Here is a 6610-nt window from a genome sequence, read left to right on the forward strand (position 1 = left end):
AAAGGCCCCTAAAATTGCGAATCACGTGTTTCATTAATGAAACCACGTGCAGGGACCTGTGCGTACGCACACATTGCTGAATATTCACCTGTGCATATGTACAGAGGGTGCACGCACACATGCTAATTCCTTCTTGTGCGTACGCACGATTGCTTGTGCGCACGCACACTTGACTGTGTGTGCTTTTCCTTATTTTCTTCATGTGTTCTCCCTTTGTACATGCTTCCTTGCACTTTTGCCTAGCCAAACTTGCCTAAATGACCTGAAATCAATCACAAAACATATCACGGCATCGAATGGCATGAAAGTAGAATTAAAATTACTAATTTAAGCACAAAAATGCATGTTTTTACATTTAGGTCCAAATTGGGGAGATAACACAAAAGTATGCTATTTTGGTGCTTAAGTGTGAGTTTATGTGATGAAATCCATTCAAATCAAGCCAAAATACCTCATCAAATACAGACTCATCATTTAGTTTTCTTTATATTTTCTTGTTCTATTTTCTTAATTCACTTAGCTTTTATTGTTAGTTTCTTGTTTTACGCTACTTTTTAGTTTCATAAAATCTTATGAATTTTGGTTTTCTATTAATGCAATTTTGATGTTTTTCATGTTATTGATGCTTACTTAAGTTATCTTCATTATTTTTTTGAGTTTGGTACTTATAGCTTTTATAATTTATGAATTTATGATATTTTGTTTATATGTCCTCTAAGTATTTGATAAAATGTCTCTTTCAATTAAAGAGTAGATTTTACACTCTTGGGTTGGGATTGAGGACTTAGATGACCTTGAATCATTGAAGTCCAATATTGATTGGTGATTTAGGGTTATTAGTTGATTTTGTTTCCACTAACGCTAGTCTTTCACTAAACTAATTAGTGAGTTTGCTAGAATTTGTGGATCAAAATTAATTATGCCTATTTGACTTACCCTCAATGTTAGGGTTGACTAAGTGAGATTAATCTTCATAATTGCCCTGTTGGTCAATAACTAGGATAGAAAACCTTGACTCTCAACCCTTACCAAGACCCTTTTTAGCATTTGAATCTCCTTTCATTTTCTTAGTTAATTACCTTTATTGCTTCTTTATTTTCTTGCAATTTAATTTCTTGTCAATTGCTCTCACAACCCCCCTTTCTCTCATAGCCAATGATACGCGCACCTCACTGTATTTCCGTAGGATAACAACCCAAGATTTTAAACTCCCAGTTTTTATTGATTTGAATTGTGACAACCTTCATTTAAACTTTGATTAGGGTCATTTGTTGGTTTAGAACTATAGTTGCAACTCAATTCCTTTTCAGAAATTTTGAACTGACGTTTGGCCCTCGTCATATTTTTGGCGCCGTTGCCGTAGAGTTAAAGTGTACTTGTTATTGGCTATTGTGAATATGTGAATATTGTGAATATCTGGCTTTTTGGTTATTTCTTGATTTTTGTTAGTAGTTAGGAGCTTGTTTTTTCTTTACTTTTTGATATTCTTTGTTTTTATTTTCTTTCTTCCTTATAAATTCTCATCCTTTTGGCTTTGGGTATGGTTGTGGAAGTTTTGTTGGTAATGGCAATTCTAATGACGGTTTTTACCAAGGAAGGAATTACCAATTGAGAGAGGAGCCACATGCACATATACAATCTTCATGGCAATCTCCTCCTCCACCCCGCTATACCAACCAAATGACTATGGTGGCCATTGCTATGATTATAAACCTCAACCAACATATTTATATGACCACCATTCTCAACATTTCTCTCAACCACATTACTCTCAAACCACATTCCACTTCCACCAAATACCTTCACATGATCCAAATCCATATCCTCCTTATGAACACCCTTGTGACTAATATGAACGAGCACCCATTGAACCAGCACCACTCCAACATCATTACTCCCATAACCCTCCTAAACCATTAATAAACCACTATTTTATGGTTTATCTTGTGCTAAATTGAGTGATTTTTATCAGTTCTTTGCACACTTATTCATACAAATTCTATGGTTTTACAAATCCATCCTAATTTTGTTCTATGATTGAAAACTTGCTTCCTAAGCCTTTAAATTGTCAATTTTTAATGTCCTTTTATACCATTCGATGCCGTGATCTGTGTGTTAAGTGTTTTTAGGCTATATAGGGCAGGAATGGCTTAGAGGATAGAGAGGAAACTTGCAAAAATGGAGGGAACACAAGAAACAAAGGAGATGACCAGCGAGGATCGACGCGCACGTATGGCTCACGCGTGCACGTGACTTGGGGCTGTTCACAGCGACGCGTACGCGTGACTGACACGTATGCGTGATCAACAAAGTCACACAGAGAAGCGTACGCGTGACGTGCGTCACGTGCTGAAATTGTAGAAGACGCTGGGGGCGATTTTGGGCTGGTTTTTGACCCAGTTTTCCACCCAGAAACACATACTAGAGCCAGGGGACAAGCAGAGACTCAACACACATTCACATTTACACAATTTTAGTTTTAAGTTTTGAATCTTAAAGAGAATATACCACTTCTTCTAGGGTTCTTCATATTCTTAGATTTTTTTTCAGTTTTATGCTTTTGGTTTCGATCTTGAGAGAATTACTACCTTCAATTGAAGTTGATCATTACAGTTTGCTTTCGTATTTACTTACTCTTTTACTTTCCATTCAGTTTGTTCAGAGTTACATAAGGATGTCTTCGATTTTGGGAATTATTAATGCAAGAGTTAATTTTACATTTAATTTCATTATTTGTTTGATTATCATCTCCAATTAATTTATTCGCTTAAAAATTGCTTTTATTAAATTAATTTTAATTACCATGTCTCCTTTCTACTCCCTTTACATGTTTGCGAAAATGGCATCCATGTCAATGGAGTAGACTCCCAACTTGACTTTGGAGTTGATTAATAGGCCCTTGAGTTGGAATACTCAGGTGTTAATTTGTAATTGGAAGTTGTTGGTTAACTCTCTAGTCTCTAACTCTAATCCATCCCTAGGAAGGGATTAGGACTTATGAATCAGAGTTGGTTAGTTACTTGACTTTCCTTTATTAGGTAAGGGATAACTAAGTAGAACAACAACCTCTTACTTTTATACTTAGGAAAATTCAACAAGGATAGAAATTTCGATTAATCTTCTCCTAGTCAAGGCTTTTAATTTAATTATATAAATTCTCTTGTTAATTTTTATTGCTTTAATTAATAGTCATTTATTTCTCTATTCCCCAACTCTAAAAATTTCTCAGAAAATTTCTGACTAATAAATTGCACTCCTTTGTCAGCTCGTTGGGAGACAACCTGGAAATTCTACTCCCAATATTTTATTCTTAAATTGTGACAACTCTTTTTTTAAATTGATAAGTGAAATTTTCGTCTGTTAAGAACTGTACTTGCAACATTATTTCCATTATAAATTCTTAATCGGCAATTTTTCACCGCCAATTTTTAGCGCTGTTGCCGGGGAGTTGCAACAGTATGCTAAATTATTGGTTGGTGTAAATATTTTTATATTTGCATCTTTGCATTTTTAATTCTATTTTTAGTTTAATTTTTCTTAATATATTTTATTTTATTATCATGAGCTGTATGTTTCTTTCATTGAATGACGCGTTCACTACCGGATCCGAGCTTAGCCGCATTTGATCCTGAGATCGAGAAAAGTATTTCACGTATTAGGCGAGCTCGGCATCGGTTAGCCTCTGAGGGTGGTGAAGTAGTTTCTACCAATTCACCAGTCTTATCTGAGGGCGAATCTGAAGCGTTATTTGAGGAAGAAACAAGCTCCTCTTCTACTGATTCTATTGATTTACGCGCAGATAATATGGCGGAGCCCAGAAGGATTACTCTCTAGGAAGCAGGAGCTCTAGACTTTACACCAACCGTATCAAGCACGTCATCCAAACTTAGCTGTGGATTTTGAACTGAAGACTGCGCTAATCAATCTACTGCCTAAGTTTCATGGCTTACCTGCTCAAGAGCCTATCAAGAACCTTAGAGATTTCCAAACAGCCTGCTCAACTACTAGGCGTCATGGTGCGGATGAGGCTACTATTTGGTTATATGCTTTCCCGTTCTCTCTTGAGGGAAAGGCAAGGGAGTCGTTCTACACTTAACCTGAAGAAGTTGTTACTAATTGGAATCTGCTCAGAAGGGAATTCCTAGACAAGTTCTTTCCAGTTGAAGTTACAGATAGACTGAGGAAAAAAATCTCCTGCATTATCCAAGGTGAATCAAAGACTCTTTACGAGTATTGGAAACTCTTCAGAAATCTCCTAGACTCATGTTCCCATCACAAGATTGACCAGTTAGTGTTGATTAGCTATTTCTGCCAAGGCATGAAGCCTCAAGACAAGACTATATTAGATGTTGCGAGTAATAGCTCTCTGACTAAGTACAAGACGGCGACAAAAGCGTGGGAACAACCATCCCAAGGCCATTGCAGAGGTTTCCTCTAGTAGTGAGACTGCGGCTCTCACAAACACTCTGGGAGGGATGACCAATATACTGAAGCAGCTCCAGCTGAATCAACAACAACCTCAGCCTCCTCCACAACAACAATCTCAACAGTTGGTTCCTTAGAGAGTGTGTGGAATATGTGCCTGCTATTCCTATTTCACTGATGAATGTCCACAACTCTAACAAGAAGACAACACCTTGGCGGCTACCAATAACTATTACAACCGTCTGAATCAATGATATTATCAACCAGGCGGTAATTATAACCAAGGTGAGAACTACAATCAAGGTTGGCAAGACAACTCTAACCAAGGATGGAGAGACAATTCCAACCAAGGGTGGAGAGATAATTCCAACTAAGGATGGAGGTATGGTGCACGAAATTGTGATCTCTGAAACGGCACCAAAAACTTGGTACGCACAATCATAATCTCAACTCTTTTTCAACTGCCTTGTTATAGAAGATAGTTGCTGATTGTGATCTCTGTCACTACGCCCAACACTCGCGAGTTTGAAGCTCGTCACAGTCATCCCTTCCCAGATCCTACTCGGAATACCACAGACAAGGTTTAGACATTCCAGATTTCAGGAATGGCCGCCAATAATTATAGTCTATACCACGAAGACTCTGATCGTGAACCAGGAGGCTAAGAGATATGCATTCAAGCTTGTTTTCATGTAGAACAGAAGTGTTTGTCAAGCACGCGTTCATAAGTGAGAATGGTGATGAGTGTCACTTGATCATCACATTCATCATGTTCTTGTGTGCGAATGAATATCTTAGAATAAGAATAAGCTTGACTTGAATAGAAAAACAATAGTACTTTGCATTAATTCATGAGGAACAGCAGAGCTCCACACCTTAATCTATGGGGTGTAGAAACTCCACCGTTGAAAATACATAAGTGAAAGGTCTAAGCATGGCCGTGAGGCCAGCCTCTAAACGTGTACAATATGATCTATGATAGCATAAAACTGATCAAGGATATAAAATAAATTACTAAAAGTAGATTTTATACTAAACTAGTAGCTAGGGTTATAGAAAATAAGTAACTAAGTGCAGATAGTGCAGAAATCTACTTCCGGGACCCACTTGGTGTGTGCTTGGGCTGAGCATTGAAGCTTTCACGTGTAAAGACTCTTCTTGGAGTTAAACGCCAACTTTGGTGCCAGTTTGGGCGTTTAACTCCAGCTTGTAACTCAGTTCTGGCGTTAAACGCCAGAATAGGGCAGAAAGTTGGCGTTTAAATGCTAGTTTTTGTCATCAAAACTCGGGCAAAGTGTGGACTATTATAAATTGTTGGAAAGCCTAGGATGTCTAATTTCCAACGCAATTGAGAGCGCGCCAATTGGGTTTCTGTAGCTCCAGAAAATCTATTTCGAGTGCAGGGAGGTCAGAATCCAACAACATCTGCAGTCCTTTCAGCCTCTAAATCAGATTTTTGCTCAGGTCCTTCAATTTCAGCCAGAAAATACTTGAAAGCACATAAAAACACACAAACTCATAGTAAAGTCTAGAAATGTGAATTTTGCTTGAAAACTAATAAAAATATACTAAAAAGTAGCTAGATCCTACTAAAAACTACCTAAAAACAATGACAAAAAGCGTATAAATTATCCGCTCATCACAACACCAAACTTAAATTGTTGCTTGTCCCCAAGCAACTAAAAATCAAATAGGATAAAAAGAAGAGAATATACTATAAATTCCAAAATATCAATGAAACTTAGCTCCAATTAGATGAGTGGGACTAGTAGCTTTTTGCCTCTGAACAGTTTTGGCATCTCACTTTATCCTTTGAATTCAGAATGATTGGCATCTATAGGAACTCATAATTTAGATAGTGTTATTGATTCTCCTAGTTCAGTATGTTGATTCTTGAACACAGCTACTTTATGAGTCTTGGCCGTGGCCCTAAGCACTTTGTTTTCCAGTATTACCACCGGATACATAAATGCCACAGACACATAACTGGGTGAACCTTTTCAGATTGTGACTCAGCTTTGCTAGAGTCCCCCATTAGAGGTGTCTAGGGTTCTTAAGCACACTCTTTTTGCTTTGGATCACGACTTTAACCGCTCAGTCTCAAGCTTTTCACTTGACACTTTCACGCCACAAGCACATAGTTAGGGACAGCTTGGTTTAGCCGCTTAGGCTAGGATTTTATTCC

The sequence above is a fragment of the Arachis ipaensis genome, chromosome B9, assembly GCF_059453495.1.
Source record: "Arachis ipaensis isolate K30076 ecotype BB chromosome B9, ASM5945349v1, whole genome shotgun sequence".
NCBI classification, from domain to species: Eukaryota; Viridiplantae; Streptophyta; class Magnoliopsida; order Fabales; family Fabaceae; genus Arachis; species Arachis ipaensis.